The sequence below is a fragment of the Mustela erminea genome, chromosome 5, assembly GCF_009829155.1.
Source record: "Mustela erminea isolate mMusErm1 chromosome 5, mMusErm1.Pri, whole genome shotgun sequence".
Classification (NCBI taxonomy): Eukaryota; Metazoa; Chordata; class Mammalia; order Carnivora; family Mustelidae; genus Mustela; species Mustela erminea.
Window position 1 is genome coordinate 70,809,087 of NC_045618.1, and position 27,451 is coordinate 70,836,537.

The 27,451-nt window shown below is 41.9% G+C and overlaps 1 long non-coding RNA gene across 2 annotated transcripts in view; it reads left to right on the top strand.

Annotated features, from left to right (window-relative positions):
• LOC116591069 overlaps window positions 1-27,451 on the top strand; it is a 172,558-nt gene that overhangs the window by 40,660 nt on the left and 104,447 nt on the right. For both annotated transcript variants that reach the window (XR_004285833.1, XR_004285834.1), the window contains one exon: window positions 496-615. This is a non-coding gene — a long non-coding RNA (uncharacterized LOC116591069). The remainder of the gene's footprint in view (window positions 1-495; window positions 616-27,451) is intronic.

The following is a 27,451-nucleotide window of genomic DNA, read 5'->3' on the forward strand; positions in this document are numbered from 1 at the left end:
CTTAAATATATAGCTTGAGATTTTTCATCAGCTTTAGAAAATTCTCATTCATTGTGTCTTCAAACATGTCATCTGCTTCATGTTTTTCTCCCTCTTATTTGGAGATGCCATTTACATGCATGTAATACCTTCAAGAATTACACAGCCTTGGGCGCCTGGGTGGCTCAGTGGGTTAAAGCCACTGCCTTCGGCTCAGGTCATGGTCTCAGGATCCTGGGATCGAGTCCCACATCGGGCTCTCTGCTCAGCAGGGAGCCTGCTTCCTCCTCTCTCTCTCTCTCTGCCTGCCTCTCCATCTACTTGTGATCTCTCTCTGTCAAATAAATAAATAAAATCTTAAAAAAAAAAAAAAAAGAATTACACAGCCTTGGCGGGGCAGGGGCGAGCGGGGATCAGGCAAGTATATTATTTAAGAAATACATTTAGCTGCCTGTTGCAAAGACACAGAATAATAGTGGCTTAAATAAAATGGTTTATTCCTCTTTTATTTAACAGGCGGGAGGTAGGCATCCCAGTGTGTGTGGTGGCTGTGCTCCTCAGTGGTTGACTTGTTTTGCCTGAACTGATATGGCTTTTACTACATCTCTGCTCCAGTCAGATGGTTGGAAGAAGTGGGTAAGAAGACTGTATAACATCTCTTCAGAGTTTCTCCCTGGAGGTTTTCTATCTCACTTCTTTCACATTCCATTGACCAAAATTCAGTCATTGGTCAGAACTAACTGCAAGGGATGCAAGGAGATGTAATCTTTATTCTGGGAGGTCAATTCTTATGCTAATATTTAGGGAGTCTATTGCTATGAGAGAAAAGGAGATACTAAATATTGGGGGACAATTGGCAGCCTCTTGCCCAGCAGTTAATCATAATACAAGACAACAGGTGTCTCAGAGGAAGAAATTGGAAAAGGTGTCAGAAAGAAACATCTGACTGGATATTGAAGTGTGGATAGGAGTTCACTGAAGGAAAAAAAAAATGATCAAATGATACTCTAGGCAGGGATACTGGGAGAAGCAGTTGATTCCTGAGAGCAGAGCCCACATATCTTCTTTCATCTTTCTAACCGTGACACATAATTGCCTACTGTATCACTCTCGTCAAGTAGAATCAATTGTGAGAGCAGAAGGTGAGGGAGGTTTTCACCCGGGAGACTGGAGGCCTAGTGGAACTGGAAAGGCAGTCATTAAGTGTCATTGTGGGGATGGGAGAGGATTCTGCCACTGCAGATGTATTGAGATTTAAGGTGGAAGCAATTGAAATTGCTCTGCAGGCAGCTGGGGGACCGCTTGGGCAGCAATAGGGACTGGAACTGTGGGTGGGAGCTCTTCTTGGGAGGATGACAACTGAGGATCTTCAAGGGTCTTCTTTCTACTAAGGAGAACATGCATTGAGAATAAAAAGGCCAGGCCAGGACAGAACCTCTGTAGCAGAGGGAAAGAATGAGGAAACAGAAAGTTCTGCTGTGTAGGGCAGCCTGTCCTTGAGAGCTTTTGGACGCCTCTTTCCCCTCTGAAGGGCTCACTGACTCTTCTCGGCTTGTCTAGTCCCCTGGACCTGGCCCACCTCCCTTCCTGTGACTTGTCCTTTCTTTGGCCCTGGCTAGCTTTCAATTTATGATGAATTCAATTTTATGTTTATCAGACTTTCATTAGATAATTGCATTTCACACATAAAAGGATTTTAAACAGCATTCAGCTTAATTTATATTAATAATCCATATTCACTGGTAAAAAATCAGAAAATATAATTAAACAAAAGAAAAAAACATTAAAATTACTCATAATCCCTTTACATAGATTGTTAACATTTGGTACATATGTGTCCAGATTTATCTCTTCCATGGTAATAATATTAATAACAATAATTGCTCATAGTAATGAGCCGTATGTAGCAGTCACTGTTAGGTTTGATACCTGTATTACATTGTTTCAATGTCATAGCAACCTATAGCATAGTTATTATCCTAATGTTATAGGTAAGGAAACTGAGGTGCAGAGGTTTAAAATTTACTGAGTGTGTTATTCTTGTCTTTTTAAAATATAGTTGACATAGAATATTACATTGATTTTAGATGTGCAACTTAGTGATTTGACAAGTTTACACATTATGCTATGTTTACCACAAGTATAGCTACCATCTGTCTTATTATATCATTATTATAATATCATTGGCTGTATTCCTTATGCTCTGCTTTTTATTCCTGTGGCTTACTCATTCCATAACTGGAGGCCTGGATCTCCCACTCTCCTTTAGCCATGTTCCCTAGCCTCCCATGCCCATTCCCTTGGCAACCATTAGTTTTCTGTCTGTGTTTATAGTTCTGATTTGGCTTTTTGTTTGTTTATCCTTTTTTTTAAAGATTCCATTTATAAATGGAATCCTATGGTATTTGTCTTTCTCAATCTGACTTATTTCACTTAGCATAATACCTCTAGCTCCATCCATTTTGTCTGAAATGGCATGATCTCATCCTTTTTTATGACTGTGTAATGTATGTATATGTATATATATATATCCACTTTCCTTATCCAGTCACCTATTAATGAACATTTAGGTTGCTTCCATGTCTCAATTATTGTAAATAAAGCTGTAATAAATATCAGAGTACATATATCTTTTTGTTAGTTAGTGTTAGTGTTAGAGTTAGTGTTCTTTGTTTACCCTGAGTAAATACTCAATAGTAGAACTATTGGATCATATGATATTTCTACTTTTAATTTTTTGAGGAACCTCCATACTGTTTTCTCCAGTGGTTGTACTAATGTACATTCCTACAAACAGTGCATAAGAGTTCCTTTTTCTCTACACCCTCACCAACACTGACTGGTATTTCTTGTCTTTTTGATTTTAGCTATTCTAATAGGCATGAGGTGATATCTCATTGTGGATTTGACTTACATTTCTCTGATGATTAGTGATCATCATGTGTCTGTTGGCCATCTGTATGTCTTTGGAAAAATGTCAATTCAGGTCCTCAGTCCATTTTTAAATTAGATTGTTTGGTATTTTGCTGTTGAGTTGTAGGATTACTTTATATATTTTAGATACTAACCCCTTATCAGATATATCATTTGCAAGTATCTTGTTGCATTCAGTAGGTTGTCTTTTTGTTTTGTTGGTGGTTTCCTTTGCTATGCAAAAGCTTTTTACTTCGATATAGTCCAAGAGTTTATTTTTGCTTTTCTTTCTCTTGCCTTAAGAGATGTAGCTAGAGAAGTGTTGCTATGGCTGATGTCAGAGACGTTACTGCCTGTGTTCTGTTGTAAGATTTTTATGGCTTCAGGCCTCAGGTTTAGGTCTTTAATCCATTTTGAATTTATTTTTGTGTATGGTGTAAGAAAGTAGTCCAATTCCAATTTCATTCTTTTACATGTAGCTGTCCATTTTTTCCTCAGCACCATTTATTGAAAAGACTGTCTTTTCCCCACTGTATATTCTTGCTTCCTTTGTCATAGATTAATTGCACATATAAATGTGGGTTCATTTCTGGGGTCTCTATCCTATTCCACTGATCCATGTGTCTAACTAGTGTATTATTCTAACCTTACTCATACCAGTTTGTTTTTTAACCTCTGATTATGAAGAATTTTCAAATTTATAGAAAAGCAAGGGAATGGAATCGTGAAGTCCTATGCAAGCAATACCCAGCTTCAACAGCCATCAATCCATCTGTCTGGTTTTACTCATTCTCCTAGCTAGCTCCACCTCAATTACTCTAAAGTGAATCCCGGACATCACACCATTTCATCCTCAGTGCCTGTCTCTGTAAACAAGGACCTTTTTTTTTTTTTTTTTAAAGATTTTATTTATTCATTTGACAGAGAGAGAGATCACAAGTAGGCAGAGAAGCAGGCAGAGAGAGAAGAAAGGAAGCAGGCTCCAGGCGGAGCAGAGAGCCCAATGCGGGGCTCGATCGCAGGACCCTGGGACCATGACCTGAGCCGAAGGCAGAGGCCTTAACCCACTGAGCCACCCAGGTGCCCCAACAAGGACCCTTTTAAAATGAAACCGCAATACTTTTAGCACCTCCTGTCCAACTGAGCAACTCCCTAACATTATTTACTTTCCATCAGTGTTCTAATCTCCCCAGTTGCCTCATAAATATTTCCTCACAATTTGTTTGAATCAGGATCACACATGCTCCTTCGTAGTGTTGGGGCTGAAATTCACACCCAGATTGGTCTGGCCCCAAAACCATGCTCTTTCCAATTCACATTACGAATGGAAAAATCTATATAGTTTATACTACATTTAACTTGAACACATGTATATATATACAACAATTTATTAGGTTTTATGTATTGATGAAGGCAGAAAAGCTAAGATACTAAGTTGTAATTTCTCTTCACTAAGGAATTGAAAGAAAACCTTCTGTATAATCTGCCAAATTTCTCTTATGTCCTTCAGGCTTTTCGATCTCTAAGGAGTTTTCTGTTCTATTTTTGTCTCATGATGTATTGTTCTGAGATTATTTCCTTGCACAAAGATCTTTGTTATTATTTTCATTCATCCATTCATTCATGCAACAATTGAGGACTTATTATTTGCCAGAGACTGTGATTGACAGATACGGCCCCATTCCTGTGGACTCATATTCCATGTGGGAGAGAAACAAACAAAAAAGCAAATGGACAAATAATTAAAATAATTCCAAATTGTGATAAATACCATGTGAAAGTAGCAAGGAGTGAAGGTGAAGAATGACAGTGGAAACGACGGTCAAGAGCATTTAGAAAATGATTTGCGTTTACTTGTTCACAGTTCTTTTTAAGTGCATCACCCATTATTGTTATAAAAAGAGGTTGCATCTTTCGATATGCTTTTGCTAAATGCTTGCTGCTTGATATCTGTTAATCTCCAGTAGCATCCTTTTCTTTATTTGTCATGTTGCAGTTTTCCTCCTACACCCCGTTAGCTGTTTGGTCATTCTTTTTGGGTGCTGTTGTTCTATACATGAAAATGTTTTGAAATTGAGTTGGTAGAAACTAATTGAAAATATTGAAATGATATAAAAGTTTATATATGAGCGAAAGTCCCTGTCAACCCACTCTTCTTCCATTCTCAATCCTCAAGTATAAGCCCTAACGGCACATTAGGATGCTTCCCTCCCTCACTTCCCTTATGCTTGAAGTGAGGTAGAACAGGGTGGAGAATGGGACCAGCGTAGACAGGTGTGTGGGACGGAGGGAATTTGTAGGCCAGGCTTATTATGAGAACCCTCCTTCATGAGCATCCAGAGCTTTCGATGGTTATGACTCTCCAGGGCACTGGGAGCTTCATTTGTTTTGGCTAGGAGGTTACTGTTCTTTGAGAAGTTTACCTTTGGAGCTGGATACAGCTTACATATCACTTATTACTTGGCAACTTTTGGAGATAAAAGTATAACAAATATGAGCACTGGGGTGCCTCAGTGTTAAGTGTCTGCCTTTGGCTCAGGTCATGATCCCAGGTTCCTGGGATTGGGTCCACATGGGGCTCCCTGCTCAGCGGGAAGCCTGCTTCTCTCTCTCTCTCCGTCTCCCCCGTTTGTGTTCCCTCTCTCACCGTCTTTTTCTCTCTGTCAAATAAGTAAATAAAATCTTTCTTTAAAAAAGTATAACAAATAGTGCTTATGATCTTCTTGTCATTGTGGGACTGCTAGTTATTTTTCTGAGTGAAATACCTGTGAAAGGAGAGGACTTGACACTCTCAAAGTCATCAAATTTAACATACCAAGCCATTTGAAGGAAATTCAGAGGGGATGTTTGATTAGTGTTCCAACAGGCACTACAACTGCTGGAAGAGTGTGAATATAAAAAAGCAAATCAGTTGAATATTAACTATGTAAGCACTGATTATTAGATAAAGTACACTTTGTTCACTATTCTTGAAAAGAAATATTTTTATCTTATTTTGGGTTTATTTATGAATTTATATACAATTTTCTGCAACTTGCTGTTTTCACTCAACAATATCCATATGACATATAATTCTAGTTCATCCTTTATGTAGAATGCATTTTGCTTCATAACACAGATATTCTGTACTATTATATATCCATTTTTCTTTTGGTAGACATTAGGATGCTTATAACCATGTACTATTATCAATAATGCTCTAGTGACTGTCTTTGCACAAATATCCTTGAACTGTATGTATTTCCATAGGACAGATTCCTACATGTGAATCTCTGAGTCAAAGTGTATATATATATTTGAAATATGGATAGACTTTATCAGATTATTTTCTGAAGATGTTAGAGCACAGTGTATAAAATGACTCTTCAAACCTTTCTTCCACTTGCAATGGTCAGGTCTTTGCGTATTCCCAACAGAGCATCTTATTTTCACTTGGATTTCTCTGATGACTAGGGAGGCTGATCCTTATTTCATTACATGTATTAGCCATTTGCATTTCTTCCTCTGAAAATGCCTTATGCGTTTCTTTGGTTCATCTTTCTGTTGAGCTTTTTAAATTATCTTCACATTGATTTATGGCAGCTCTTTTTATGTAATAGGGGTATTAGCCTCTGGGTTGTTACCTACATTGTACATATTTTCTGGTTGTTTTTTGTTGTCAAATGTTATGATTCTAACCATGCTTTTTGCTATACAAGAAAGAAGCATTTTCATTTTAGGGAGGCAAGATTTCAGCCTATTTGTTTCTGGCTTCTAGGTTCTATTTTCCCCAAGATTAGCCATTAACCATCTTCTTTGACTGTACTGCTCAGCAAAGTACTAACAGCTTCATGTACATTGGTAGGTAAGCTATAATCAGTGAAGCCATCAAGAGAAAGAAAGATGGGAGAAATAAAAGAAGAGGGAAGAAGAGCACAGAGGGAAGAGAGAACTGAAGCCAGTAATTCTTAGCAGAATCTTCTAGCTCTTCTTCTTGTCTCTAACCTTTAAATGGCTCTTGCTTTCCCCACAGATCCTCCTAGCTAATCATGGGAATGGGAAATATTTGCTTTTCTCAAGCTCCACTCCCTACAGCCCCTAATGTCTTTCCATGCTGTTACCTGCCAAGAAGTGCTCCTGATTCCCTTCTCAGCCACAACTCCCATTTCTCATGGCTTTTGTGGGGTGGAGCTTTGAGCTCTTTTCTCAAAACAAGACAAAACCTGATGCTCTACCTAAGAATTTCCTTACTTTAGGACATGTTCCTCTGAAGGTATGGGAGGTAATTTTGGGTGGCACGTCAACCCAGCATAAAATAATTTTGAATCAAGGTTGAAATAGTTATTTTCCTTTTAACTGCTTCCTAATCTTTCTAATTGTATCAAGAAGAAATTCAGCATGGTGGTAATGTTTTCCACACCTCCCTAACTCATGTGAATCTCACTCTTTAACGAAAAAATAGGCCCCAGGCTGGAATCCTTTAGTAGACAACTACTTAGTCAGGATTTAATGAGTGACATTGTTTTCATTGTATTTATTTTCTACAGCTACATTCTCTTTGTGGGAAATGATTCCGGTAGGGATTTAGAGGAGAGCTATAAAGTTTCCTTTTAAGTGTATTTATATTTAGAAAAACAGAGTCAACAACAGTGCAGTTGGTACCAGAATATAACAAAAATCATACTAGTGATATCCCCAAGAGGGGGAATTTGGGAAACAGGTGGTCACTCAGTCAAAGTCTACGTAGCCCCCATCAGCTCTCTTCCCCTTTGTTTCACCCCTTGCCTAGAGAACTCTACCAGTTTTTTTGTTTCCTGAAGGCCCTAGTCCCTCCTGGCTCCAATTCTAGCTCCCTGTGTGCTCTTCCATTCATGTCAATACTGACCAGATCTTGGAGCTCCCTTTTTTAAAGGAATCTACATTCATGAGTTCATGGGTATTACCTGTTCAATTTAATCATGCATTTTAATAATGACAGATCTCTTAGCTCGAGAGAGATAGTGAGAAGAGCCTGTGAGTTCTGTGGTTATATAAAACTCAATCTAATTCCTGCCTTAACCAAATAGTAGTTGTGACTTTTGCACGTCAACCCAAAAGAGCTTGTTCAACATACTGGGAGTTTAAGGAAGGGAGGAAGGCAGTCTTACAGAGACACAGGCAGAGCTTTTAAAAAGATCTTCCTAGTTCTAGCTAGAGCAATTAGGCAAGAAAAAAAAAATGCAGCCAAATCAGAAAGAAATAATCTCTGTTCACAGATGACATGATCTTATATGTAAAAACCTCAAAACACTAAAAAAAAAAAAAAACCTGAACAGCAGAAAACAAACCTGTTAGAATAAATGAATTCAGCAAAGTTGCAAGTTACAAAATCAACCCTCAAAAATCAGTTACAGGGCGCCTGGGTGGCTCAGTGGGTTAAGCCGCTGCCTTCGGCTCAGGTCATGATCTCAGGGTCCTGGGATCGAGTCCCACATCGGGTTCTCTGCTCCGCGGGGAGCCTGCTTCCTCCTCTCTCTCTCTCTCTGCCTGCCTCTCTGCCTACTTGTGATCTCTCTGTGTCAAATGAATAAATAAAATCTTTAAAAAAAAATCAGTTACATTTCTAAACACTAACAATGAGCAGTTTGAAAGGAAATTAGGAGAACAATTCCATTTATATCAAAAAGGATAAAATACTTAGTTATAACCTTCACCAAGTAAGCAGTAGATTTGTGCATTGAAAACTACAAAATGTTGCTGAAAGAAATTAAAGAAAATAAGAAATTAATTGGAAGAAGATAAATAAATGGAAATATATCCCGTGTTCATGGACTGGAAGACTTCATGTAAGTGTTAAAAATGCTCATATTTACCCAAAAGAATTTGTAGATCAGCGCAATTCCTGTCAAAACCTTTTTTTTTTTTTTTTTTTTTTTTTTTTTTGTAGGAATAGAAAAACAAGCCTGTTTCATGTGGCATTTCAAATGACCTTGCATAGCCAAAACACTCAGTCTTCAGAAAGAACAAAGCTGGAGGCCTCACACTTCCCAATTTCAAAATATATTACGGGGCACCTGGGTAGCTCATTTGGTTAAGTGACAATATTTGGCTCAGGTCATGTTCCTGGCGTCCTGGGATTGAACCCCGCATTGGGCTCCCTGATCCACAGGGTGCCTGCTTCTCCCTTTCCCTCAGCCTGCTGCTTCCCCTTCTTGTGTTCTCTCTCTTAAATAAGATCTTTAAAAATATATATATTACAAAACTATGTTAATCAAAACAATATGGTATTGGCAGAAAGACTAGCACTGAGACTAATGGAATAGAAATAGCTCAGAACAGAGGGCCCAGACATAAACTGTTGCAGATATGGTTGATCTTCACGAAGGGTACCAAGACAATGTAATGAGGAAAGGATAATCTCTTCAACAAATCGTGATGGGAAAACTGGATAACCACATGCAAAACAATGAAAATGGACTAATTTTATATCCTATACAGAAGTTAACTCAAAGTGGATTGAAGATCTAAATGTAAGACCTGAGACTAAAACTTCTAGAAGAAAACACAGGAGAAAACTTCATGAAATTGGAATTGGCAATGATTTCTTGGATGTAAAATCAGAAGCACAGGTAACCAAAGCAAAAGTAGACAAATGGGATGACATCATATTTTAAAGCTTCCACACGGCAAAGAAAACAATCAACAAAGTGAAAAGGCAATTTATAGAATGGGAAAAAAATTGCAAACCATAAACCTGATAAGGTGTAAATATCCAAAATATGAAAGGAGCTCCTCCAACTTAACAACAACAACAATAACAAACAAAAAAACGGGCAAAGGAAACAGCTCTTCCACTGCTAGTCCTGGGTTTTTGTCTTGTGGGTCCCATGCTTTCAACTACATCTTTGTGTTGTTGACCCTTGGTCTGAATTGAATTCTGCTGATCCACTTACATGTGTATTTTTTTTAATAAATACAGTACAGTATTGTAAAAAAAAAAAAAAAAAGGGCAAAGGACTTGAATAGACCTTTCAAAAAAGATACATGAATGGCCAACAAACATGAAAAGAAGTTCAACATCACTAATCATCAGAGAAATGCAACACAAAACCATAGTGAACTATTACCTCACACCCAGGAAGATGTCCACTATCAAAATAACAGAAAAGAACAAGTGTTGGTGAAGATGTGGAGAAACTAGAACCCTTGTGTGCTGTTGGTGGGAATGCAAAATGGTGGTGCTATGAAAAACAGTATGAAGATTTCTCAAAAAACTAAAAACAGAACTATCATATGATCTAGAAATCCCACTTTTATGCATACACCCAAGAGAGTATATGAGTAATTGAGGGGCAACCTGGGTGGCTCAGTCAGTTAAGCATCTGACTCTTGATTTCAGCTCAGGTCCTGATCTCAGGATCACGAGATCAAGTCCTATGTCAGACTCAGCACTCAGCATGAAGTCTGCTTGAGATTCTTTCTCCTTCCCCTTCTGCTCCTCCCCCTGCTCGAGCTCTCTCTTAAATAAATAAATAAAATCTTAAAAGAATTAAAAACAGAATCTCGAAGAGATACTAGCACACCTATGGTCATTGCACCATTACATTATTCACAACAGTCAAGGTGTGGAAGCAAACTAAATGTCCAAGAGTGGATGAATGGATAAAGAAAATGTAGTATGAACACACACACTAACACATAGACACAGTGGAGTATTATTCAGCTTGAAGAAAGAAATCCGGTCATATGTTATGATGTGGATGAATCTAGAAGACAGAATGCTAAGGGAAAATTAGCCAATCACAAAAAATAAACAAACAAACAAATACTGCCTAATTCCACTTACCTAAGGTGTCTAAAGTAGTCAAACTCTTAAAAACAGAAAGTATAGAATGGTGGTTGCCAGGGGCTGAGGGGAGCATTGTTCTTTGACTGAATATAGAGTTTCAGCCATGCAGGATGAAAAGGGATCTGTTGTACTACAATATACATACAGTTAACAATACCATACTATATACTTAAAAATTGTTAAGGGGGTAAATTTATATTATGTGTGTTTTTTTAACTATAATAATAAAGCAATACAAAAATTCCTTCTTGCCTAATAGCATGATTCATAAGAGTCCAAACTGAAGCTGCCTAAATGCTTGTCAGCAGAGGGTGGATAAATAAATGTATCTTAGTTTCACAATGGAATACTATACAACAGTGAGAAGAAAGAACCAAACCTGTAAGCAATAGTTTGGGTGAAACTCAGAAGGACAATGTTGAGCAAAAACAGCTATATACAAAAGAGCTCATACCCTGTGATTCCAGTAGGTAAGTACAAAACAGGCATAACTGGTTTTGGTATTAGAAGTCAGGATAAGGACCCCCCACGGTGTGGGGGACAGTGCCCAGAAGAGGCTATAGGTGGGACTCCTGGGGTTCACTCATGCTTCTCAACCTGTGAATTTGTTTCACATGTGTGTTCACTTTGTAAAAACTCACTGGGCTGAACACATGTGATATATATATATATATATACTTTTTGTCTATGTCGATTATTCTTCATTAAAGAGTTTTTTTTAATTATTTTTAAAAAAAGCCCTTCCCGCTATTATGTTTATTATGTGACCATAATAAATTTTGGTGCCAGCATAATGGAGAAGGATTGTTATCTGAAGTCATAGAAAGAAGGAGAGGAAGCTGAATCAGGAGAAAAAAGGGGGTCTGGAAGAGCAGGATCCAGAGGATAAAGCAGAGGGCACAGAGGGCACCCTGGGTTTGGGAACTGCTGTGTTCAGGAGGGGCTTCCTTCACCATGAGGCAGATAATGAGTTCCAGGAAGTCCCCACAAGAGGTGATCCTGACTCGCCTTTGTGGAGCTGGTGCCCACCATGGTTCCTCCTCTCCTTTCTCCTTATCCTTATAGTCCTACTGTCCCACGTGTACCAGCCCAGGAGCTACAAAGGCCAGCCAGACAGCATCCCCAAACCAGAAACCCAAGTGGGTAGCGCAGCTGGTTCACACTGTGCTCCAGGGACTTCACGCTGGTTCTTCCTGGGAGATTTGAAGGAAAGTTTGCAGCTTCTGTAGGCATTTCCTTTGTGATTTTTAGTCCAGGCTCTTGTGACCCGGCAGTGATAAGCAGCTGAGAGCCACTCTGCAGGAGGCAAGGGTATGCTGATGGCGGAAGAAGTTGGGAGCTGGCTGGGTCAGGCGTGGTCTTGTAAGGAGAGGTGTTTGGGTTTCAGGAGGCAAGGAGTGCATTAGCTGTAGCTTGGAGGGCAGCAGGAATAGGGATCCCAGGATGGGCCAGGGAAGAGCAAGGGAGGGAGGCTCTCTGGAGGGCTAATTTGGGGAGCAGGTTGAGGCCGGAACGATCGCCACCTCTAAGAATGAGCAGAGGCCTCAGTGGAGTACCACTGCTGGCTTAATGTTCGCTCCTGAAGTGTGTGGTACTTTTATCCCCAAGCGCTTTTGTTCTTTAAAATTTTCATTAAATTATGAAATACATACACATGCCCACACGTAATATTACAGCCAGCCATAGAGACCCTTCCTATTTGCCACATTGGATTTAGAATTCCTTGCCTCTCACTTTGGAGAAATAAAACAGTATGGCTAAGTCAAAGCCCTATCCCCCCTCCCCACACCTTTCTCCCCAAGAGTACCCATTCTCTAGAACTCAGGGCTCATCCTTCTTGTGAATGGTTTCAACCATTCCCTGTTCCCTCTGCTGGGACTCCAATGGGTATGTCTGGAATCAGAGTCCTTGGCACTGCAGAGAGAGTGGTGGTTTGGATTCACAGGGACAGAGGTAAGAGCTTCTACAAAGGAGAGGTTGCTCAGGACCAGAAAGCTGTGGGAAGCTCCTGGTGCTTGGGGAAATGAAGAGGTGCTGGGTGGGGTGAGGGTTGCAGATGAGCTGCAGGTGGTGGGTCTGCAAGGGCAGCTTTTCCCAGGGAGGTGCTGTGAGCTGTGTGGCTGACCACTCCTTGTGACCCCATAGTCATCCAAAGAATGGTAAAGGTAGGGAAATGCTGTGTGTGATTAATTTCTCGTGGACCTCAGTGGGCACTGCAGCATGGATATGCTAGCTGGTGTGGTGGTGCGAGGGGGGTGGGAAGGGGCACTGCTGGCTTCTGGTTACTCCCAAAATGCTGGTTTGAGCATAGGAATGTGTGCGTCTGGCCTCTTTCCTTTTCTGTTTTTCAGAAATGCTGGGTCTGAAATGTAGAGGGCAGAGGCTTGCACGTGTCTGGAATAATTAGACAATTACTTAATTATTCTGTTTCCTCCATCCAACAACACCCACCCAACTCTATATCGGGCCCGGGGACGTGTGCAGAGATTACCTGGGCCATGTTCCTCGCTCTGAGGGGCTCACAGGCCTGTGTCACAGCCCCAGTGACAGGCCTGCTATGAGAAAAGGTCCCAGGCTAGCACTGAAGGACCGCAAACCTGTGGTGGGTTTCTGTGGATGGGGCAGGAAAAAGCTTCACAAAGGAGAGGCACTGAGAGCAGAGAGGCCATCTCTGGGAGTCGGCAGGAATGGGGGCAGGAGGGGTGAGGTGTGTGTGGAGGAAGGTGCAAGGAGAGGTGAGCTGGACGGTCCGTGAGGCCGCATTGCCCACACAGAGCTTGAAGAGCACGCTAAGACCTGCGGATGTGCCCTGTGGCAGTGGGAGACACAGCATTTCCAGTGATGTGACTCAGCAGAACTTAAGGAAATCAAGACTGGGTGGAGTGGAGAAGAAGGTCAACCACATGAGCAAGCGGATGGGACCACGGGTGGTTATCCAGAGCAGCAGAGTGGCAGCCGGCCACTTGGCGCGTGTACTGAGGACTCCCCATGTACCAGGCACGGTGCTGACTCCTTTACTCACACCCTCTCGTTTGTTCAGGCGCCACACGGGCCGCTAGTCTAGCCATGTCCTAGCTGAGACAGCAGCCCTGGAGAGGCATAGTTACCTGTCTGAGGAGCCAGATGGTAAGCGGGAGAACAAGAATTTGGGCTGCCTGACCTCACATCCTGCTCTGAACCTCCTGCCCCTTGGATCAGGCCTCCTGAGAGTCCAGTGACCACCGGAGGGAAGTGTTCCCAGTCTCCTAAAGTGTCGACAAAGTCATATGTGCCCACCCTTTGGGATCTCTGTGGAGTGTATTTTCCCTCGAATCACAAAGCCCTTGGTCACCTGTAGGGGAAAATGCCATCCATGTGTCCTGGACAAGGTGGAGGCTGAGGTATGGTTGGGTAAGGGATGTGGGGGATGTTTGGGCGAAACTGCTCTGTGAGGGTTCCTTGTTGACTTGGAAGGGGAGAGTCTGTGCATGGAATCACTGACAGGTATGCCTTGTCACTGAAAGGCATCAGGAGCAGGTGAAGGGGCAGGGCTGGGGAAGCATCAGCCATCCCTGGGGGAACCTGTCCGGTGTCAGGGCTGGGAGGGAACAGCTTTGGTGACAGTGGTGATGGGCTGCCTCTCCTTTGTGTACCCACCCCCCCAGAGGGGCCTCTAAAGGCTTTCTCGTGGCAGCATGGTGGGCGACAATCACAGGCCTCAGCAGCCTGAGAAGTCCATGAGGGCTGTGTGTGGGAATGCCTGGATTTCACCACCTTATTCGTCTTCCCCAGCTAGGCCACAGGGTCATAGCAACTCTTTCGTGGTTCCCTCTTCCCTTAAGTATTTCTGGGCATTTGATGTGACTCCAGGCCTCCACTACTCTAAAAAGAGGATCCTTCTGTTTTTTCCCCTCCCACTGACCCCCAGTTTGCCCTATGAGCTAGAACCCCAATTGTGTACATGGTTGAAAAATTTTCTTGTAAAGCTCTTCAGCTGTGTATATATTGGGGGATAAACTAGATGCTCAGACACTTCACCTAACTCACATGAGAGAGATTCAAATCTGAGTGTTGTCCCAGCTGGAACTCCTGATTCAGGGCAAGCAAGGGAAGGAGGGCAATCAGAATACAACATTTGTTGAGCACCTACTATAATGGCAGGACTCTTCTGGGCAACTTAGGCATCTCACCTCATTTCATTCTACCCTTCAGGTAAAAAATTACTGTCCTCATTTTTTAGATGGGGAAACTGTGGCTCAGAAGTTTCTATGATACCGCAAAGTTTGCAGAACTGGCTGGTCTACCTGGCCTAGAATCTCCTTCCATCACATCCTTCTTTTACACCCTCCTCCACATGTTGTAGAGAAGAAAGTACAGCCAGGAGTGTGGTCATGTACAGTTCCTGAGCCGAGATAAGCATTTGGAGACCAGGAGACCTTAGTTTCCCAAACTCTCCACATCCTGCCTCTGGGCCTCAGGTCTCTCCTCTGTATAGTGGGAGGGTTGCTATGCTTAACTCTGGGGTTCTCCTGGTGGTGAAAACATGACATCCCAGCCCCACAGAAGAGCCAAGGACAAAGAAGCTTGCTGGACCTGTTCCTCCTTGGGATCATGAGACCTGATTTGTAAGCTGTGAAGTTGCTCGCCCTCATCAGGGATGACCATGAGACTCTAGAAAGATGCCATTCATGCCCTGCAGTGCCGTGCGCCTTGCACGAGCAGCTGGATGCCAGACGGGCTTCCCAGGTGGACCTGGGCAGCTTCCCTAGAAACAGCACCGGGCAGCAGTGGATGGAGGGTTTGGTCTTATTTTATGTTTAAAGAAGACATGTTTTCTTCTCCTCATTTTATACATATCCAGCTTTATAGTGGGAAGGAAAGAAGCAAACAGCAGAGACAAATATATATGATGTAAGTCTGATTGGCAAAAGCAGGACAGAGCTGTTTTCTAAGGAGACTTGGCTGCCCCCGACCAGCTGTGAGACTGTGAGCAAGTGACTTTGTCTCTCTGGGCCTCAGCATCCTTTTTTGTTCAGGAGAGTCCTGGATTAAGTAGTGTGAGGCCTGGCAGTCCTCGGCTTTATGGATGAAATGGTAAAGTTGGTGGGCAGCAGGGCCAGCTTCATGCACATGTGCCCTTGGCTCTCACACAGGCCCTATACTTGGTAGGACCCATGCCTCGTTTAATACTCTATCACTATCTTGAAAGTCATAATATTTTTGAGCAAAAGGCATCACTTTTAATTTTGCACCAGGCCCTACGGGTGAGGTAGTCAGTCCTGGTTGCCTGTGCCAGTCCTCTGCCCTTAGGGACTAGAGGCTGAGTGAATGCCAGCCCTCAACCAAGCTGTGAGGTGGGGACATTTGCCCTTGGCCCCTTGGGCCAGCCTTTCAGAATCCTCTTCTGTTGCATTGGAACCATGGCTTCCTGCAGACACTGGGTGCATCTTTGGGGCTCCCCAGCATGTCCTCCTGGGTGTGCCTAGGGCTCTATTCACCTAGCACCAACACTTGTTCCAGGTCCTTTCGTGAACCCAGCTCTCCGCTTGCCAGTGGTAGGGCCTTCATGAACATCTGTTGACTAAGTGGTTGACTAAGTATGTGACTGACACATGCCTGAGTGAAAGCAGCTTAGCAGAATATCCCAGTGGGAGGGACACTGGTCTAGCAATTAGATCTGGCCCCTGCCCACTTTGTTCCCTGAGCCTTCTTTTTCTAAAGAGTGGGAGATGAGCATGGGGAGATAATTGGAGCTAGCCCTGCTGCCCTGAGACAGGTCTTGCCTCTAAAGTAATGTCACCAGGCCCAGGTGGCACATAGACCTGTCCTGGAGGACGGGCCAAGTAACCAGAGGCTACATGTGTTCTCCTCTGGGCACCCACACTTCAGAAGGAAAGCATGGATATAATAGGGCTTGAGAAGGGAGATTAAGGAGGAGATAAAGGTGGTATAGAGATGAGACCAAGTCCCTAAATTCCATTTTGAAGTCAATTTGCAAAAGCAGACTTGAAAAATACCTACCCTATCCCCCAAAGAAACACCTAGCTTGTGGGAGACAGGAAATGTATATCTAGAATTCCATTTTGCAAAGATGGGATCTGGACAGCAATAACCTGGCCTCCCGGCCTCTACTCTCAGGGGCTGGAAGGCTGAGTAGATGTTCCTCAGTGGCACCAAACAGGCTGAGCAGGGACGATTTTCATTGGCTCTTTACTTATAACATCAATCACTTTGCTGCTGAGGCTTTAAGTGAAGTCAGAAAGCAGTTACTAGCAAAACCTTCTCCTTTATTCCAAAGGGATTATTTATGGAAATTGTTGCTTTTAAATATATTGACAGTTATCTCCTCATGATAGGACCTTAGCCATGGCTTACCCCTAGGGGTGGGGTAGCTATCAATTCTTTTAGTTTCATTTGTTTGTGAAAAAGCTCTTCCAAACTTCCAGTCATCTCCCCTGACCTCTGGGGTGGGGGATGGGGAAGAGGTCTGCTTCCTAGGGTTTGGACTGAGAAGTGGCTACACTGGGGGAAGCCGAACTGTTTCTGGGCTCCCTCTGGGTTAAGGCGGTAGACATTTGAAAGTCAAGGCAGAGATATCATAAGAAGCAGTGGACTGTCTACCATGGGACCCCCAGAAAGGCGTTGTCATGGTGAATTGACCACCATCCAAGTCTTGATCTCTGCCTTGCAGGCTTGGACATATGTCCTCTTCACTGTCTCAGCACCGACCAGTTCACTCGAGCTAACAGGGTTTGTAAGAGACCGACTCCAAGCCTAAATGTCAATGTGCTGATTGAAAATAAGAAACTGTAATTGCCAGATGGACTGCACATTCAGGCATTTTCTCTCTGTAATGAGGCACACAGAAAGGCAAATGAGAAATAAAAAATGTCTGTTGATGAGCATAAGCAAAGAGAAAGAGGAGTTAGTTATAGAATGTGGGTTTCATTTAATGACACCAGATTCTAATAGCCCTACACACCCATCTCCCTAGGAGGAAAGAGTCCTGCCAGGGGAAACAGAGCTTGTGAGGCTCTGAGAGTCTCCTTCTCCCAGCATAGTGGGTGAGCTCTGCCAGTGATAACTTCTATGGGGCTTCCATGGCTGATCAGCTTCCCTTTGAGTGAAAAGGTCTTTCTTAAACTATGCTGATGTCATCAGACATTGTTTGAATGGGAACCAGTTTCCCTGAGCTCTCTGTTGTAGATCAGGTTCTCTGGAAAGTAGATTCTGATACAGAGATGTTTGTGCTGGGGAGTGCTCTGGGGATCTACCATATTCAGTGGAGTGAAGGATTTGGAAGAGGAAATTGGGTTGTGATACAGATGTGACAAAGGTCTCAGCCAATCTCACTGGGGGCTCTGGAACTGGGTGATCTTTCCAAGTTGTTCTGTATCAAACTAAGGGGCCCTGGCTTTGTTCCCTGCCTCCATCATTGGGACGAGGTCGTGACTTCAGATGAGGCGGCTCTCTTCAGCTGAGAGAGAATCATGGAGGAAAACTCCTCTGAGACATGAGCTACCAGCACTCCAGCAGCCATCAGGGAGCAATGGACACATCATTCCTACAACTTGCACCAGTTTGGTCCTCACTGTGACTTGTGACTATGAGCCTTGCTCAGAGCCTGATTAGCAATGACTGCTATTCCCCACGCAGCCCCAGCCAGATCAGTGCAGTGGCATGTGAAATGATAGTCTGAAGTGGCTGCCTGGGATTCCATTCATCTGAAATCTTATTATTAGTTTTATTGCCTTAGTAGACCTCAGGGACGATAAATCCATGTGGTGGGGATGAACATATGGTCATCACATCCAGGGATACATTTAGAATCTGGGTCATTGTCAGACTAACCATGTACTTCCTCTCTGGCCATGCAGAAGGACTGCCATCCCTGACCCTCACTCATGCATTCCTGTGTGCCTTTCCACCTGCAGCTCCCTTTGCCTGGGATGCTGTCTGCCTCTAGTTTCCCCCACCTTCTAGTTGTTAGATTGGATTCTTCAGAGAGCAGCTTGAATGTAACCTTCCCTTGGAAACCTCACTTGCCAGCTCTCCCCACTACCAAGTGGAATTGCTCACAGCCTTTCTGGCCTAGAGGGCCTATTATCCCAGCCCAAGCAGCTCTCTCCACACTTGTGGATCTGCTAATCTTCCTCCCACTGAGACCCTTAAGGCCAGGACTGGACCTCACCCCACCTGTGTCTCTGAGTGCAGATTCACACAGACTCTAGATGACCTGATGGATGAAGAAGGGAGCTCAGAAGACTTTGGGATCAGGAATGTAGGAGAGAAGTCAGGCTGAAGAGGAGGCGTGGTGGGCTGAACTGGACAGGGTTGATGTCAGGGAGCCCAGTAAGCAAGCTACTCATCCTTCTCGACCTGAATTACTCAGTTCTTACCTGAAACCTTTTGCAAATATGTCTTGTGCCAGGCCCAAGGTGGAAGTGCCCACATCTGTCTACCTCATGCCTAGGACCAGAGCTGCATGGTACGGGTGGTCATTCCCCAGTCAAATGCACTCAGTAAGTCAAGTAATCCAGAATTCGGTGATAAAAGCCATGATTGGGGTATGGAAGTAGGAAGGAAAGGATTAATTAAAAAATATTTTGAGGGGCATCTGGGTGGCTCAGTGGGTTAAGCTGCTGCCTTCGACTTGGATCATGATCTCAGGGTCCTGGGATCGAGTCCCGCATCGGGCTCTCTGCTCAGCGGGGAGCCTGCTTCCCTCTCTCTCTCTCTGCCTGTCTCTCTGTCTACTGTGATCTCTCTCTGTCAAATAAATAAATAAAATCTTAAAAAAATTTTTTTGAATGCAGGAGTAACAGACCTGAATGATAAGCTCTCATAGCTGTAGTTAGGAGCCCGATAATTAGGTGAAAACAACGTTTGAAGGCCAGAAGACTCAAGTAATTCATGTTTGGAAGTGGAGTATAGTCAGCTCAAGTGGTTCATATGCTGGATACAAATATCTAAGTCCTCACAAAGCAGCACTGTGGTTAGGGGAAGATGTGAAGATAATACTAGAAAGCAGAAGAGTGTGACACAGATCAGGCGAGGGCATGTATTCCATTTGTGATGCTTCACTCCAAATACATAAAAGCAGTTTTTCGGGATCTTTTCAATGTGATGTGTTTCTAATCAGAAATGACGATTGTGGGTCAGTATACCAAGACTGGTCTGGCCTCCCCGTGGCTGTCACATGGAGTCACCCATGCAATGTGTGGTTAGGGGCTTTGTACACCAACTCCTCATCTTCTCTTCCGTGTCGCATTTAGACATGGCCACCAGGTGGCGAAAGAGACTCACTTGCCTCCCTCCAGAGGGTCTGCTTTTTGGGATGGAAAATGAGCCTCACATTCCAGCTCTAGGAGACAGATTACTCTTTGTAAAAAACAAAGCAAAACTTCATTAGCTGAAATGGTGGAAATTTTGCCAAGATATACCTAAAAACAACTGAGGAAAAAAATATACAAACAAATCTAATGATCGTTTTTCTCTAACCAGGCTGTATTCAGCCTGACTTCCTTTATGAATTCATAACTCAAAGGGTTCTAGTAGGCACTTATCAGAGTCCTGTGAGTCTCAGCTTCTCTCCTATGATTTTGTGGAGTTTATTTCTGCTTTTTCCTGAGGTTTGAAAGAAACTGTATTGTTTGTCTCTTTCTCCTACATAGGTTCTTACAAAAAGCAGGGGCAAAGCCTTGCTCTATGGGTTGCTTGATTGACCATTTGAAGATGGACAGAGAAGCCCTTTTCTTAAAAAAATATTTTATTTATTCATTTGACAGACAGAGATCACAAGTAGGCAGAGAGAGAGAGAGAGAAAGAGGAAGAGAAACAGGCTCCCTGCCCAGCAGAGAGCCCGAAGCAGGCCTCTATCCCAGGACTCAGACCATGACCTGAGCCAAAGGCAGAGGCTTTAACCCACTGAGCCACCCAGGGACCCCCAGAGAAGGCCTTTCAAGCAGCATGAACAGAAGCACTTACTCTGCGGAGCTTGGGCAAGCCACCGAAACTGTCTGATCTCAGCTTTCTCACCCAAAATGAGGATTATCACAAAATCTCCTTCTTGGGGCTGTTTCAAGATTGGATGAGAAGAGGGCATGAGACACTGAAAATTGCAAACCACTGCACCAATATTGTAGATCAATTAATGTCTTTTTAAAATATGTGGCTCTTGAAGAGGAAATTTAATTAATTTTAAAAAGCATGCTAGCTTTGGAGGATTCTTTCAATAGAGTTGACAACTGTGGAACTGGAGTGTGGAGGATACACTCCTCTGCTTCTCTGGAGTCTAGAACCTGGGTTCAGCTGCCATTCTGTGAGAAACCAGTTCTGTGCCCTGCGTGAAGTCTCCCCAAATGATGTGGCAATGGCTGCTTTACTGGGAGGAGGCCATTAGGAAACCAGCGGTTTCCTAGAGCTGGTCCTCACCATAATTAAAGAACATTAAAATTCAGAAGTAAATTTCCACTTCTGTCTCTGGTGCAAAGCAGGCTATTAATCACCCTCTCATCAAACTGGGATAGTAACCCTCAGTCTAGAGCCCAGAGCTGGGCTTTTTCACTGCTGTGTCACCACATAGCATGGAGGTGCAAGAGGAAGGATCAGAACAGGAAGGAACTCATGGTGGTTGGCCTGAGGGCCTGGGTTACGTCTGGCCTGCACTGTGTTTTTTGTTTTTAAAAAATTGAGACAGCATTTAACAACTGGGAACTTTCATATGTTTCATATGGACACCCAGCTTCTCTCAAAGATTGGATCTTAATTACCATGGGGGAGCATCTGCTTGGTGCTGAGGGGCAGCTGCCCATTTGGTGGGGCAGGAGGCATGCACTTTGCCCCAGTCCCCACCCTTCCCTATTTCATTATCCTCCAGGTCTGCTACACTCAGTTATGTCACCTGCCAGGCCATTTTCAGCACATGAATTTGTAACCTCTGAATTAGATGATGAAATATTCTGGGAATGATGCATACTCATGTCATATTTTTTGTTTTTCCTGTAAGGGCAGTGTGGAGACTCAAAGCCCACACCCTAAGTGGATGTGTGGCTATAACTTTTGAGAAACACTGCAAAATCTTCTATAGTTCACTCCTCAGTCCCTTCCTCACTATCTCTTCCCTAGTAGTAACCGGATCTGATAGAGTTAAGGTGAACTGAGAAGGTTTTTTTTTTTTTTTAAAGGATTTATTTATTGAATGAGGATCTAGCCACACACACATTCAATGCATATAAATTGTAAATATATGTAAATCCCATACGATAAATAGGTAGTCCAAAAGCCAGTGTGCTGAATATTCTGCTTCATTCTACTAAGACAAAAAGAGAGAACTGCTTGAAGGTGCTTTGGTATATAGTCCTAGTTTCATTTGCTTCTGTTGTGGGTTGGTGATTGATATAGAACGAAATACAAACCTCTTGTTCCCATTAAGTTATATAAGCTTAGAGAACTTATGAACTATTTTAACTATTTGTAAACATTTAACTATTAAGCAACAGTGAGAAGACATGATGGGAAAAAAAATTCCATTTGCAATAATGACAAAACAGATAAAATACCCCCCAAATAAATTTAACCACGTGAATAGATTTATATAAGAAACACTTTTTAAAAAAAAATATTTTATTTATTTATTTGACAGAGAGAGAGATCACAAGTAGGCAGAGAAGTAGGCAGAAAGAGAGGGGGAAACAGGCTCCCCGCTGAGCAGAGAGTTCGTTGCGGGGCTGGATCCCAGGACCCTGAAATCATGACCTGAGCCGAAGGCAGAGGCTTAACGCACTGAGCCACCCAGGTGCCCCGAGAAACACTTTTAAAATGCTATTTTAAGCCACACAAAAAAGGGGGACACGAAAGCTAACACAAATTCTGCTGTGTTTGAACTTCTATACTTGCAAAGATTCAGGACCTTAATGTCAGGTCTCCTTAATTGAGGAATTTATTATTTTTCTGATAAAAATCAGGAAGTGCATATAAGCTGAATCTCATGCTTACATGAAAAATAAATAAGCATATTCTTTGAGAGAAAAAAAATTGTGGGAAGAAAAGCAGTAATGAAGGGATACTAACTGGTCCTACTAGATGTTAAAACATTATAAATCTCAGGTATCTTATGGTTCTTGGTGCTATAGTAAATAAATTTAATAAAAACAAAACAAAAACAAAAACAAAAAAACATTATAAATCTACAGTAATTTAAACAACATAATAAAAATACATAACTAGATTGATAATGTGAACTAGAAGGTCAAATGAAATAAACAGGGTCATTTAGCCTATGATAAAAGGTCCTTTGGGAAGGAAAAGGAAATTGTTCATTTAATGGTGTTAAGACAACTAAATCATTATATGAGAAAAAAAATTGGATCATTAACTCACTTCTTATACCAAATTAAATTCCAGATTTATCAAATGCACAAACATAAAAAATTAAATCATAGGGGCGCCTGGGTGGCTCAGTGGATTAAGCTGCTGCCTTCAGCTCAGGTCATGATCTCAGTGTCCTAGGATCAAGCCCCGCATCGGGCTCTTTGCTCAGTGGGGAGCCTGCTTCTCTCTCTCTCTCTCTGCCTACTTGTGATCTCTCTCTCTCTCTGTCAAATAAATAAATAAAAATCTTAAAAAAAAATAATTAAATCATAAAGTAGTATGTACAAGTATGAGGGATTTAACTAATAATACCAAAATGGGAAGGCTCTTTTAAGAAACACACACATACAAAATTGGCAAATTCTATAAAAAGTTGGGCACAAAAAAGAATACTCAAAAAAAAAAAAAAAGAAAGAAAAGATAAAGGGCAAACACAAAGCTGGGGAAAATGTCTGCAAGTTTCCCAGCTGAGGCCCCCAAAAGCATGAAGAGGAGACAAGCTCTCCCTGATGTTCTGTGTCCAAATTCCTAACCCCTAGAATCCATGAGCATAATTCATGGTTGATGGTTTAATGGTGCTGAGCTCGGGGGTGATTTGTTATGTAACCATAGTAACTGGAAAAATAGTGTCTGCCAAATTTCTCCACCATAAAGATATTATTTCCCTTTGGTAATAAAGTTACCACTCCCCCTTTGTTCATAGGGAGGTACCTTTGAATGTAGTGAACATTCTGCTCCTTATCAAATTTTCACCCTGTCAAACTCATTTGAACGTCCACTGATGATTTCCTAATTCCATCATTCCTTCTCTATCTATTGGGTAGCATTTTTCCAAAGGGAAGAGCTTTGTCTTTCCCCCCTACTTGTGCAGGTATGCATGTGTTTATAACAGTGTGGTCTCACGGATTTTTATTTTATTTAGTGGAATATAATGTGTGATCCTCAAATCTCCCCAGATTTGGCCAATGGAAGTTCTTTCAGGCTAGTGCTTGGTACTTCTGGATTTTCCAGCTACTAATTGAATATCACTTTGTTTCTGGTGTAATAAGATGTCCCAGGTTCATCTTGTACTTTTCATGCTCCAGTCCTGACATATAAGACTTTTCCCCAGGAAGCCCTGATTCATTTTAGTGGAGAATCAGAGAACTATTTAGATCCTAAGATGTGAATGCTCGATGTGCTCACTGCTGTTGGTTATCATTGCTTTTAGGGGTTCTCAGTGGACAGAACGAGAACATACATTTAAATAAATAGATAATTAGGGGTTCTCAGTGGACAGAACGAGAACATACATTTAAATAAATAGATAAATATCTATCTACTGAAAAGCATGAGTTCATACTGTTATTTCCAGTTCTAATCCACAACCTTAGAGAACTTCTAATCTTCCCCCTCTTCCATATTTGTAACTATTCTCTGACAGTAGAAACCTGGCTCTGATTCCCCTAAATGTATTTACTCATTTGTTCAAGCCTAGGATACATAGAAAGCAATTTCAGAATTACTAACTCATGCTGCTGAAGAAAAGCAAGCCTACTAATTAGAGTTCAGCATTTGTTTTCAGTTATTTTTAAGGTAAAATTTAGACAGAGTGAAGTGTACAAATCTAAAGTGTACAATTTGATATATATTTTTAAAAATATTTTATTTATTTGATGGAGAGAGATCCCAAGTAGGCAGAGAGGCAGGCAGAGAGAGAGGGAAGAAGCAGGCTCCCTGCCAAGCAAAGAGCCCAATGCGGGGCTCGATCCCAGGACCCTGAGATCATGACCTGAGCCGAAGTCAGAGGCTTTAACTCACTGAGCCACCCAGGCAACCCCAATTTGATATATTTTGACAAATGAACACTCACCGTGCCACACACACACTGTTACGACAGCATGGACTATTTCCATCACCCCAGAAAGTTCCCTCATGTCCCTTCTTCTTAGTCACTCCTACCAGAGCCAACTATTTTTCTGATTTTTTTTTTTTTAACTATAGATAATTTCATCTTTGGTAGAACTTCACATAAATAAGTTCAGACAATACCTACTCCTTTCATGACTGGCTTCTTTTGCTTAGCTTAATGCCTATGACATTCATCCAGCATATTATCAGTAGTTTGTTACTATTTATTATAGTGCATCATTCCATTTTATAAATATACTACAGTTCATTTATCCATTTTCCTGGGACTGGAAATTTGGGTTTGGCTTTGTTTTTAACCATTATGAATAAAATTACTACAAATATTCTTGTACAAGTCTTCTAGTGCGTATACATTTTCCTTTCTCTTGGGTGAACACCTAGGTATAAAAGTGCAGTAGGTGCGTTTTTAACTGTATAAGGAACAGATCTGTCCAAAGTTGCGCCATTATACACTACCGTCAGCGATGGTTGAAAGTTCTGGTTGCTTCACATCTTTATCAGCATTTTGTATTTTTAGTCTTTTTAACTTTAGCCATTCTAGGAGTTTTAATTTTTATTTCTTTGATTACCAACGACTTTCAGCACTCTTTTCCCACTTTTTAAGCATGGATATCCTCAAAGCTTGGTTTTGGGATCATTCTCCACTCCTCTCTCTTGAGTGGGATTTAGTTCAGGGAGTGGGAGTAGTTACATGGTTCTTAAGATTTTTGCAATCAAGCTTGAAGTAATGGATCAGAAGGTTCAAGGATGCTCTTTACATTCTTAATTCAGATTTACATAAGCTTTTGTTAATGAGACAAAAATTTTGTAATTAATCACGTGCATATAATTTACTTGGGTTTGTTCTGTTTTGTAAAGCTGATTTCAATTATAGATATTTATAAAGAAAATGAGTATCTGGCATTGTTTACATGCTAACACTTCCAGAGTTTTTATGAAAATTATACAAGTGGAAAGATGAATTCTCATAAAATTTTCTTAGCAGCTTTTTTTTATTTTTAGAAATTAATACAAACTGTTCAAGGCTAGCATCAACATATTGCCAGACTGATAATTGCACTGGGTGTTTTCATAATACTTTTCTTTGTGCATGCATTCAGTATGCTTACCATATCCCCATGCGGTATTATCTACATTCTACAGGTAAAGAAACGGGGGCCTCAGAGAGGCTAAGCAACTTTCCTAAGGTCTCCACAGTTGGTAACAGATCAGGAGTTAACGTGAATGAGTCTGTTTTGTGGCTCATGCTGATTCCATTAAGAGCTGCTGGGCCTCCCAGTGAGGCCAATGTGTTCCTTAGTCCTAAAGCAACTTATTTGTTTGCTTCAAACGGCACCATGGAACAGCTCAGGGAGCCAGATTCAGCCAGGGAGAAGCAAAGTCTGTATTCAGTTGCGGGGAGAGTGTAGTGGACTCCAAAACTTTCAGAAAGGGTCATATGTCTCCTCCGGCTTCCCATAGAGATGGACATGTCTTCAGCTGAGCCTTGGTGGGAAACAGCACCTCTCTGGACTTCCCTGCAGAAACAGTTGCAGGATGGGGGCTGAAGGAGGTCTTTTTGTTTTCCCATGTCTTGGAAATCTATCAGGATGGCCAGCATCTGGATTGGAACATCCAAGTGCCTGAGCCCACCCTCTCCTCCTGGATTCAGCATCAGCAATGTCTCAACCTTCTTCCTGGTTCCGTGGTCTGAGAATATTAGTTTATATCAAGGCAGCCTCCATCCAGACCCATTGCCTGGGTCCACATTCCAATACTAACATCCTTATCCAACTTTTTCATTCCTTGTCCTTAATTAAGGGTTAGGGGCACGACAGCTCAGGCAATATCCTTCAGTAGCAGTCTGCAAGATGCTTGCCAAAAGAAAGGTCTCAATATAAATGGTGATGTGTTTAATAATATACCTGTCCAGTACAGATATTTCTCAGACTATGGAACAACTTTGGAGTTATAACACAAGGATACAACATAATTTGAAGGAAAAAAATCTAGAAAGTAGTTCAGAGAGATGTGCCTGTATGCTCTTATGTTATTTTTTTTTAAGGTTTTATTTATTTATTTGACACACAGAAATAGAGAGAGCACAAGCAGGGGGAGTAGCAGGCAGGCAAGCAGAGGGAGAGGGAGAAGCAGGCTCCCCCTGAGCAAGGAGACCAATTTGGCGCTCCATCCCAGGACCCTGGGATCATGACTTGAGCTGAAGGCAGCCGCTTTACAGACTAAGCCACCCAGGATCCCCTATGTTATTATTTTTTTTTATGATGGCTTTTCATAAAATAGAAACATTTAGAGTTAAATAGAAAGATAGGCTACTTCGGTGTCCATTAAAATACTGTATCATTTGATGATGCAGATTATTGTAGGACTTGTAGGCAGGGGTCCGAAGAGTATTTATGTTAGGATACCTAAGAAATTGTTGTCAAAAAAGAATTTGGCTACAAATTGAGGACAAAAATGAAAACACTTAAAACATTAAAAAAAAATTCAGTA